This window comes from Ranitomeya imitator, chromosome 1 (genome assembly GCF_032444005.1).
Source record: "Ranitomeya imitator isolate aRanImi1 chromosome 1, aRanImi1.pri, whole genome shotgun sequence".
NCBI lineage: Eukaryota > Metazoa > Chordata > Amphibia > Anura > Dendrobatidae > Ranitomeya > Ranitomeya imitator.
Genome location: NC_091282.1, coordinates 1,233,568,975 through 1,233,580,129, shown reverse-complemented (window position 1 = coordinate 1,233,580,129; position 11,155 = coordinate 1,233,568,975).

Genomic DNA, 11,155 nt, shown 5'->3' with positions numbered 1-11,155 from the left:
GACGACTCTGGGAAGAAATGGCAACTGGCAAAATTGCTTTTGAATGATTGGGACCATGCAAGGCCACAAGTCAGAAAGGATTTTCATAAGTATTGCAATGTGGTCTGACGCATCTGTTTTTATGTAAATGTTGGAGTCTTTTTTTACAATAATTTTTTTGTATGCGTTATAGTATATGGAGACCTATAGGGAGTGCATTATACTATATAGATGCCTATGGGGAGTGTATTATACTATATGGAGACATATGGGGAGTGCATCTATAATATAACGATGGGAGTGTCACTCTGTCCGAAGCCTTTATAGACTGCGCAAGCGCAAGGGCCGGCACAGTCTGGACTCCACAGAGTGACGCTCCCAGGAGATCGCGGTATGCGTAAGCACTGAACGCACACCGCGATCTCCAGCGCATAGCAGGGACGCGCCAGCAGGGTGAGTATGAGCTATATTCACCTGTCCCGTTCCAGCGCTGCCAGCCGCTCTGTCCTACGGGTCCTCTGCCTGTGACGTTCACAGTTCAGAGGGCGCGATGACGCGCTTAATGCGCGCCGCCCTCTGACTGAACAGTCACAGCCAGAGGACCCGGAAGAAGCGGCACGTAGCGCTGGATCAGGGCCAGGTGAATATAGCAAGTGTCGGGGGCCTGAGCTAGCGGCGACCCCGGCACCTGACCCCCACAGCGCGCCGGTGTCCCCGCCTGCTCAGGCCCCCTAACACTCAGCGCCCAGCGACAATAGGTGAGTATGGTATTTTTTTTAATATATATATCGCAGCAGCATACGGGGCATATAATACTATGGAGCATCTTATGCGGGCCATAAACCTTTATGGAGCAGTGTACGGGGGCATATACTATGGAGCATCTTATGGGGGCCATCAACCATAATGGAGCAGTGTACGGGGAATATATTATGGAGCATCTTATGGGGGCCATAAACCTTTGTGGAGCAGTGTATGGGGGCATATACTATGGAGCATCTTATGGGGGCCATCAACCATAATGGAGCAGTGTAGGGGGGCATATAATATGGAGCATCTTATGGGGGCCATAAACCTTTATGGAGCAGTGTACGAGGGCATATACTATGGAGCATCTTATGGGGGCCATCAACCATAATGGAGCAGTGTATGGGGCATATAATATGTTGCATCTTATGGGGGCCATAAACCTTTATGGAGCAATGTACGGGGCATATAATATGGAGCATCTTATGGGGGCCATAAACCTTTATGGAGCAGTGTACGGGGCATATACTATGGAGCATCTTATGGGGGCCATAAACCTTTATGGAGCAGCGTATGGGGCATATGGATGGGAGCAGCAAATTACAGAATGGTGGCGCAGGATGGGAGCAGCACATGACAGAACGGGGGCGCAGGATGAGAGCAGCACAGGACAGAATAGGGCAGCAAATGACAGAACGGGGGTGCAGGATGGCAGCAGCACATGACAGAATGGGGGTGCAGGATGGAAGCAGCACAAGACAGAACGGGGGTGCAGGATGGAGCAGCACATGACAGAACGGGGGCGCAGGATGGGAGCAGCACATGACAGAATGGGGGCGCAGGATGGGTGCAGCACATGACAGGATGGGGACGCAGGATGGAGCAGCTCATGACAGGATGGGGGCGCAGGATGGAGCAGCTCATGACAGGATGGGGGAGCAGGATGGGAGCAGCACATTACAGAACGGGGGCACAGGATGGGAGCAGCACATGACAGAACGGGGGCGCAGGATGGCAGCAGCACATGACAGAACGGGGGTGCAGGATGGAAGCAGCACATGACAGAACGGGGGCGCAGGATGGGAGCAGCACATGACAGAATGGAGGCGCAGGATGGGTGCAGCACATGTCAGAATGGAGGTGCAGGATGGGTGCAGCACATGTCAGAATGGGGGCGCAGGATGGGAGCAGCATATGTCAGAATAGGGGCGCAGGATGGGAGCAGCACATGACAGAATGGGGGCGCAGGATGGGTGCAGCACATGACAGGATGGGGACGCAGGATGAAGCAGCACATGACAGGATGGGGGTGCAGGATGGTGCGGCTCATGTCAGGATGGGGACGCAGGATGGAGCAGCACATGACAGAATGGGCGCGCACAGGGGCGTAGCTAGAGCTTTTGCCGCCCGGGGCTGCTCCCGAGTTTGGCGCCCCCCCCTCGGCTCAATACACACAAAGGTTTCCAAAAATAGGACAACACGCATGATCGGGACTGCAAAAAAAAAAACAAGTTCTGCTTACCTGGCCGCGCTCCTGCTCTCTCCACGCAGCTGAAGCGTGCACTCGCCGGCGACTGACAATGACGTCAGCATTGCCCCAGTGTCTCCAGCAATCATCTGCCCCAGTGTGTCCTCCAGCATTGCCCCCAGTGTGTCCAACAATCTGCCCCAGTGTCTCCAGCATTGCCCCAGTGTCTCCAGCAATCTGCCCCAGTGTCTCCAGCATTGCCCCCAGACAGTGTGTCCAGCAATCTGCCCCAGTGTGTCCTCCAGCATTGCCCCAGTGTGTCCTCCAGCATTGCCCCCAGTGTGTCCAGCAATCTGCCCCAGTGTCTCCAGCATTGCCCCAGTGTCTCCAGCATTGCCCCAGTGTCTCCAGCATTGCCCCAGTGTGTCCACCGTTAGCTTATAAAAAAAACCAAACAAACAGAGTCTCCTCACCTGACCAGCGCTCCATGCGGTGAGCTACCTCCAGCAGCGCACACTCGCCGGCGACTGACAATGACGTCAGAAGCCGGCGACGTGTGCGCTGCGGCCAACTTCAGCTGGCAGCCTCCAAATGGCTGGTGGCTGTTGTTAACTATTGACGTGCGGGCGCGGGACCACACGTCAATAGCGTTAAACAGCTGCAGCGTCGGCCGCGGTTTTAGAGGGCCCCGGGCGAAAGAGTCTCAGTGGGCCCCCCCCCTTTAACACATAGCACGATTCATGATGCAGATACAGCAGAGAAATATAGCATAGCCACATAGCATATGACACAGCCCACGTAGCACATAACACAGCCCACGTAGCATATAGCACAGCCACGTAGTGTATAACACAGCCCACGCAGTATATAACACAGCCCACATAGCGTATAGCACAGCCACGTAGTATATAACACAGCCACGTAGTATATTGCACAGCCCACATAGCATATAACACAGCCACGTAGTATATAACACAGCCATGTAGTATATTGCACAGCCCACGTAGCATATTGCTCAGCCACGTAGTATATTGCCCAGCCACGTAGTATATTGCCCAGCCACGTAGTATATTGCCCAGCCACGTAGTATATTGCCCAGCCACGTGTTATATTGCCCAATGACGGCGTATGCAGCACAGAGTCACGTAGTATATTGCCCAGCGACGTAGTATATTGCCCAGCCACGTAGTATATTGCCCAGTGACGGAGTATACAGCACAGAGTCACGTAGTATACAGACTTAAAATTAAAAATAAACATATACTCACCCTCCGATGAAGCTCTGGCCCTGTACCGCACGAGGCAGCTTCCGGTCCCAGGGTTGGTATGAGCGCAGGACCTGTGATGACGTTGCGGTCACATGACCGTGACGTCATGGCAGGTCCTTCTCACAACCCATCCTTGGCACCGGAAGCTGCCGCTTGCATGGAGCGGGCACTGGAGCGTGGGGAGGAGCGGGAAAGGCGGCGGATGGTGAGTATAGCAGGTTTTTTGTTTTTTTATTATTTTTAACATGACATATTTTTACTATTGATGCTGCATAGGCAGCATCAATAGTAAATAGTTGGAGACACACAGGGTTAATAGCAGCGGTAACGGAGTGCGTTACACCGCGGCCCGTTACTGCTGCTATTAACCCTGTGTGAGCAGTGACTGGAGGGGATTATGGAGCGGGCGCCAGGCAGTGAGTGCAGCGGAGGGACTAATCGGACTGTGCCCGTCGCTGATTGGTCGCGGCAGCCATGACAGGCAGCTGCCGAGACCAATCAGCGACGACAGACAGAGGCTGCGACCAATGAATATCCGTGAAAGAAAGAAAGACAGAAGGACAGACAGAAAGACAGAAGTGTGACCCTTAGACAATGATGTAATATATATATATATATATATATATATATATATATATATATATACTTCTCACCTGTGTCTTGCCACTCTGTTGTGTTTTTTGTCTCTCACATCTTTTCTGTCTCCCGCTCTGATTTTCATATTTCCTTCTGCCTCTTCTTCCTGCTTGTCCGTGGCTCCGCCCCCGACATTTAGCCCCGCCCCTCCATGGCTCTTCACAGTGTGAGAGCTGTGACGCTGCTGGAGGGGAGGGATCGGAGCTTCTGCTGCTGACTGCAGGTGCGGGGGTGAGTCACAGCGTGTGTGACTGTGTGCCCCTGCTACACAGCAGCCAGCAACTCTGCACGGCCGCGCGCACTGCCAGTGCTCTGCTCCAGTCCTCACTATGCAGATAGGAAGGAGCAGAGAATGAGTGCGCGCAGCTGCGCTGATACCTGCCCCCCGAATTGTGCCGCCCGGGGCGGCCTGCCCCCCCGCACCCCCCTTCCTACGCCACTGGGCGCGCAGGATGGGTGCAGCACATGACAGGATGGGTACGCAGGATGGAGCAGCACATGACAGGATGGGGGCGCAGGATGGAGCAGCACATACCAGGATGGAGACCATATCCCAATATAAATGCTCGCCACCCGGGCGTAGAACGGGTTCAATAGCTAGTTATATTATATGGAGGTCTATGGGGAACACATTATACTATATGGAGTCCTATGGAGAGTGTATTATACTATATAGAGGCCTACAGGTAGTGCATTAAACTGTATGTAGGCCAATAGGTAGTGCATTATACTACATGAAGGACTATGAGGAGTGCATTATACTGTATAGAGGTCTATGGAAGTACATTATACTATATGGAGGACTATAGGGAGTGCATTTTATTATATAGAGGCCTATAGGGAGTGCATTATACCATGTGGACACCTTTGGGGAGTGCATTATACTATATGGAGGCCTATGGGGAGTGCATTATACTATATTAAAGCCTTTGGGGAGTGCATTACATTTTATGGTTTATGGAGGCCATCATACAGTGTGGAGATTACAGTGTAGGAGCTAATGTGGGGCATTTGTATAATGTGGGGGCTATTTTACAGTGTTAGGGCCATCAAACAGTTTAGGGGCTACTAAGGGGACATTTTGCTGTGTGGGGTTACTATGCAGTTGGGGTCATTATACTGTGTATGGAAGAGCATTATCCTGTGTAGATGGGAGCTGTACAGGGGGAGACTCAGGACATTATTTTTAAGTGGGCACTTATTGTTATAGGGGAACTCAGTTTACTGTGACTATCAAAGGGGCACATAGGGCATTATTACTTTCAAGGTGAAAAAATGTGGGCAGTTTTCTAGAGCACTTGCACAGGGAGCAACGCTGGTGTCTCTGCTTCCTTCCCCAGCAGAGAAGCCGACATTCTCACCGCTGCAGCCACGCACCTCCTCCTCCTTCTCCTGCTGTCCCTGCCATGGCTCAGGCATCTCTGCACTCTGCCTCCCTTCCTCAGCAGAGATGCTAACACCCTCACCACTCTGGTCCTGCGCCCCATCCTTATCCTCCTGTGGCTGCCCGGGGTCTCCGCACTGCTAGTAGATCCCCAGGCACTGCGCTTAAGGTACCGTCACACATAGCGACGCTGCAGCGATACCGACAACGATCCGGATCGCTGCAGCGTCGCTGTTTGGTCGCTGGAGAGCTGTCACACAGACAGCTCTCCAGCGACCAACGATGCCGGTAACCAGGGTAAACATCGGGTAACTAAGCGCAGGGCCGCGCTTAGTAACCCGATGTTTACCCTGGTTACCATCCTAAAAAGTAAAAAAACAAACGCTACATACTTACCTTCTGCTGTCTGTCCTCGGCGCTCTGCTTCTCTGGTCTGGCTGTGAGCGCCGGGCAGCCAGAAAGCAGAGCAGTGACGTCACCGCTCTGCTTTCCGGCTGACCGACGCTCACAGCCAGAGCAGGAGGAGAGCAGAGCACAGCGCTGGAGGACAGACGGCTGTAGGTAAGTATGTAGTGTTTGTTTTTTTACTTTTAGGATGGTAACCAGGGTAAACATCGGGTTACTAAGCGCGGCCCTGCGCTTAGTTACCCGATGTTTACCCTGGTTACCAGCAAAGACATCGCTGAATTGGTGTCACACACGCCGATCCAGCGATGTCTACGGGGAGTCCAGCGACGAAATAAAGTTCTGGACTTTCTACCCCGACCAGCGATCTCCCAGCAGGGGCCTGATCGCTGCTGCCTGTCACACTGGACGATATCGCTAGCGAGGACGCTGCAACGTCACGGATCGCTAGCGATATCGTCTAGTGTGACGGTACCTTTAGGGTCCCAGCTTCTTAATGGAACAGCAAGAACTATTTAAAAGTGTCCCCAGCCATGGCCGGGGAACACTTATTATCTAAGGCACCTAGTGGGAGATGCCTGTGCAACCTTTGTAAGTTTATTCCTAATACTCTTGTTAGTTCTCAGGTCCCAGTACTTGTATTCCTGTATACCTTCCTGTCTATCAGCAGTGTCCACCAGCCTGTCTATCAACCGAGCCTGCCCGCCTGTCTATCAGCCAGTCCAGCCTGTACCTACCAGAGCTCATCTCTACATCAGCCAGTCCAGCTGCACATGCTTGTGCTTTTCTCTATGTCAGCCAGTCCAGCCACACCTGCTGTTACTCATCTGTACATCAGCCGTTCACATCTGCATCTGCGGTTCCTGTGTTCTTACAGCACTTGCCTGCATCTACTGTACCTAACTTCTGCCTATCCCAGCTATCCGTCCCTAGGGGGTCAGCTGCCATCTACCCAAAGTCAGTCCTGGACCAGCTCCTTTTTCTCTCCTCGGACCATGATATCGTAAGCCGCTGTGTATCCAAGGTCAGATTAGGTGAGGCTCCTAGTTACGCCCCACCAGGCTTTCCTTGGGCCCTCGCACAGTGGTTCCGCCACTGAGCTCATTACACAGGGCATTCATGTATTGTAGAGTGGTGTTTTACCATTTAGAGGGCACACAGTACACACAGCAGGTGCAGTAATAGGGACACATGTGGCAGCAGCGGCTCAGTATTGGCGTATCAGGTGTAGTAATAGGGACACATACGTCAGCAGCTGCTCAGTATTGGGGTATCAGGTGTAGTAATAGGGACACATACGTCAGCAGCGGCTCAGTATTGGGGTATCAGGGGCAGTAATAAGGACACATACGGCAGCAGCGGTTCAGTATCGGGGTATCAGGGGCAGGAATAGGGACACATAGGGCAGCAGCGGCTCAGTATTGGGGTATCAGGGGCAGTAATAGGGACACATACGTCAGCAGCGGCTCAGTATTGGGGTATCAGGTGTAGTAATAGGGACACATACGGCAGCAGCGGCTCAGTATTGGGGTATCAGGGGCAGTAATAGGGACACATACGTCAGCAGCGGCTCAGTATTGGGGTATCAGGGGCAGTAATAAGGACACAAACGGCAGCAGCGGCTCAGTATTGGGGTATCAGGTGCAGTAATAGGGACACATACGGCAGCAGTGGCTCAGTATTGGGGTATCAGGGGCAGTAATAGGGACACATGTGGCAGCAGCGGCTCAGTATTGGCGTATCAGGTGTAGTAATAGGGACACATACGTCAGCAGCGGCTCAGTATTGGGGTATCAGGGGCAGTAATAAGGACACATACGGCAGCAGCGGTTCAGTATCGGGGTATCAGGGGCAGTAATAGGGACACATAGGGCAGCAGTGGCTCAGTATTGGGGTATCAGGTGCAGTAATAGGGTCACATACGGCAGCAGTGGCTCAGTATTGGGGTATCAGGTGCAGTAATACGGACACATACGGCAGCAGCGGCTCAGTATCGGGGTATCAGGGGCAGTAATAGGGACACATAGGGCAGCAGCGGCTCAGTATTGGGGTATCAGGGGCAGTAATAGGGACACATACGGCAGCAGCGGCTCAGTATTGGGGTATCAGGTGCAGTAATAGGGACACATACGGCAGCAGCGGCTCAGTATTGGGGTATCAGGTGCAGTAATAGGGACACATACGGCAGCAGCGGCTCAGTATTGGGGTATCAGGGGCAGTAATAGGGACACATATGGCAGCAGCGGCTCAGTATTGGGGTAGCAGGTGCAGTAATAGAAACACATACGGCAGCAGCGGGTCAGTATTGGGGTATCAGGGGCAGTAATACGGACACATACGGCAGCAGCGGCTCAGTATTGGGGTATCAGGGGCAGTAATAGGGACACATACGGCAGCAGCGGCTCAGTATTGGGGTATCAGGCAGTAATAGGGACACATACGGCAGCAGCGGCTCAGTATTGGGATATCAGGGGCAGTAATAGGGACACATACGGCAGCAGCGGCTCAGTATTGGGGTATCAGGTGTAGTAATAGGGACACATACGGCAGCAGCGGCTCAGTATTGGGGTATCAGGGGCAGTAATAAGGACACATACGTCAGCAGCGGCTCAGTATTGGGGTATCAGGGGCAGTAATAGGGACACATACGGCAGCAGCGGCTCAGTATCGGGGTATCAGGGGCAGTAATAGGGACACATAGGGCAGCAGCGGCTCAGTATTGGGGTATCAGGGGCAGTAATAGAGACACATACGGCAGCAGCGGCTCAGTATTGGGGTATCAGGTGCAGTAATAGGGACACATACGGCAGCAGCGGCTCAGTATTGGGGTATCAGGTGCAGTAATAGGGAAACATATGGCAGCAGCGGCTCAGTATTGGGGTAGCAGGTGCAGTAATAGAGACACATACGGCAGCAGCCGGTCAGTATTGGGGTATCAGGGGCAGTAATACAGACACATACGGCAGCAGCGGCTCAGTATTGGGGTATCAGGGGCAGTAATAGGGACACATACGGCAGCAGCGGCTCAGTTTTGGGGTATCAGGGGCAGTAATAGGGACACATAGGGCAGCAGCGGCTCAGTATCGGGGGATCAGGTGCAGTAATAGGGACACATACGGCAGCAGCGGCTCAGTATTCTGGTATCAGGTGCAGTAATAGGGATACATACGGCAGCAGCGGCTCAGTATTGGGGTATCAGGTGCAGTAATAGGGACACATACGGCAGCAGCGCTCAGTATAGGGGTATCAGGGGCAGTAATACGGACACATACGGCACCAGCGGCTCAGTATTGGGGTATCAGGGGCAGTAATAGGGACACATATGGCAGCAGCGGCTCAGTATTGGGGTATCAGGTGCAGTAATAGAGACACATACGGCAGCAGCGGGTCAGTATTGGGGTATCAGGGGCAGTAATACGGACACATACGGCAGCAGCGGCTCAGTATTGGGGTATCAGGTGCAGTAATAGGGACACATATGGCAGCAGCGGCTCAGTATTGGGGTAGCAGGTGCAGTAATAGGGACACATATGGCAGCAGCGGCTCAGTATTGGGGTATCAGGGGCAGTAATACGGACACATACGGCAGCAGCGGCTCAGTATTGGGGTATCAGGGGCAGTAATAGGGACACATACGGCAGCAGCGGCTCAGTATTGGGGTATCAAGTGCAGTAATAAAGACAAATACGGCAGCAGCGGGTCAGTATTTGGGTATCAGGGGCAGAAATACGGACACATACGGCAGCAGCGGCTCAGTATTGGAGTATCAGGGGCAGTAATAGGGACACATACGGCAGCAGCGCTAAGTATAGGGGTATCAGGGGCAGTAATACGGACACATACGGCAGCAGCGGCTCAGTATTGGCGTATCAGGGGCAGTAATAGGGACACATACGGCAGCAGCGGCTCAGTATTGGGGTATCAGGTGCAGTAATAGAGACACATACGGCAGCAGCGGGTCAGTATTGGGGTATCAGGGGCAGTAATAAGGACACATACGGCAGCAGCGGCTCAATATTGGGGTATCAGGTGCAGTAATAGGGACACATATGGCAGCAGCGGCTCAGTATTGGGGTAGCAGGTGCAGTAATAGGGACACATATGGCAGCAGCGGCTCAGTATTGGGGTATCAGGGGCAGTAATACGGACACATACGGCAGCAGCGGCTCAGTATTGGGGTATCAGGGGCAGTAATAGGGACACATACGGCAGCAGCGGCTCAGTATTGGGGTATCAGGTGCAGTAATAGGGACACATATGGCAGCAGCGGCTCAGTATTGGGGTAGCAGGTGCAGTAATAGGGACACATATGGCAGCAGCGGCTCAGTATTGGGGTATCAGGGGCAGTAATAGGGACACATACGGCAGCAGCGGCTCAGTATTGGGGTATCAGGTGCAGTAATAGAGACACATACGGCAGCAGCGGGTCAGTATTGGGGTATCAGGGGCAGTAATAGGGACACATACGGCAGCAGCGCTCAGTATAGGGGTATCAGGGGCAGTAATACAGACACATACGGCAGCAGCGGCTCAGTATTGGGGTATCAGGGGCAGTAATAGGGACACATACGGCAGCAGCGCTCAGTATAGGGGTATCAGGGGCAGTAATACAGACACATACGGCAGCAGCGGCTCAGTATTGGGGTATCAGGGGCAGTAATAGGGACACATACGGCAGCAGCGGCTCAGTATTGGGGTATCAGGTGCAGTAATAGAGACACATACGGCAGCAGCGGGTCAGTATTGGGGTATCAGGGGCAGTAATACGGACACATACGGCAGCAGCGGCTCAATATTGGGGTATCAGGTGCAGTAATAGGGACACATATGGCAGCAGCGGCTCAGTATTGGGGTAGCAGGTGCAGTAATAGGGACACATATGGCAGCAGCGGCTCAGTATTGGGGTATCAGGGGCAGTAATACGGACACATACGGCAGCAGCGGCTCAGTATTGGGGTATCAGGGGCAGTAATAGGGACATATACGGCAGCAGCGGCTCAGTATTGGGGTATCAGGTGCAGTAATAGGGACACATACGGCAGCAGCGGCTCAGTATTGGGGTATCAGGTGCAGTAATAGGAACACATACAGCAGCAGCGGCTCAGTATTGGGGTATCAGGTGCAGTAATAGGGACACATACAGCAGCAGCGGCTCAGTATTGGGGTATCAGGTGCAGTAATAGGGACACATACGGCAGCAGCAGCGGCTCAGTATTGGGGTATCAGGGGCAGTAATAGGGACACATACGGCAGCAGCGGCTCAGTATT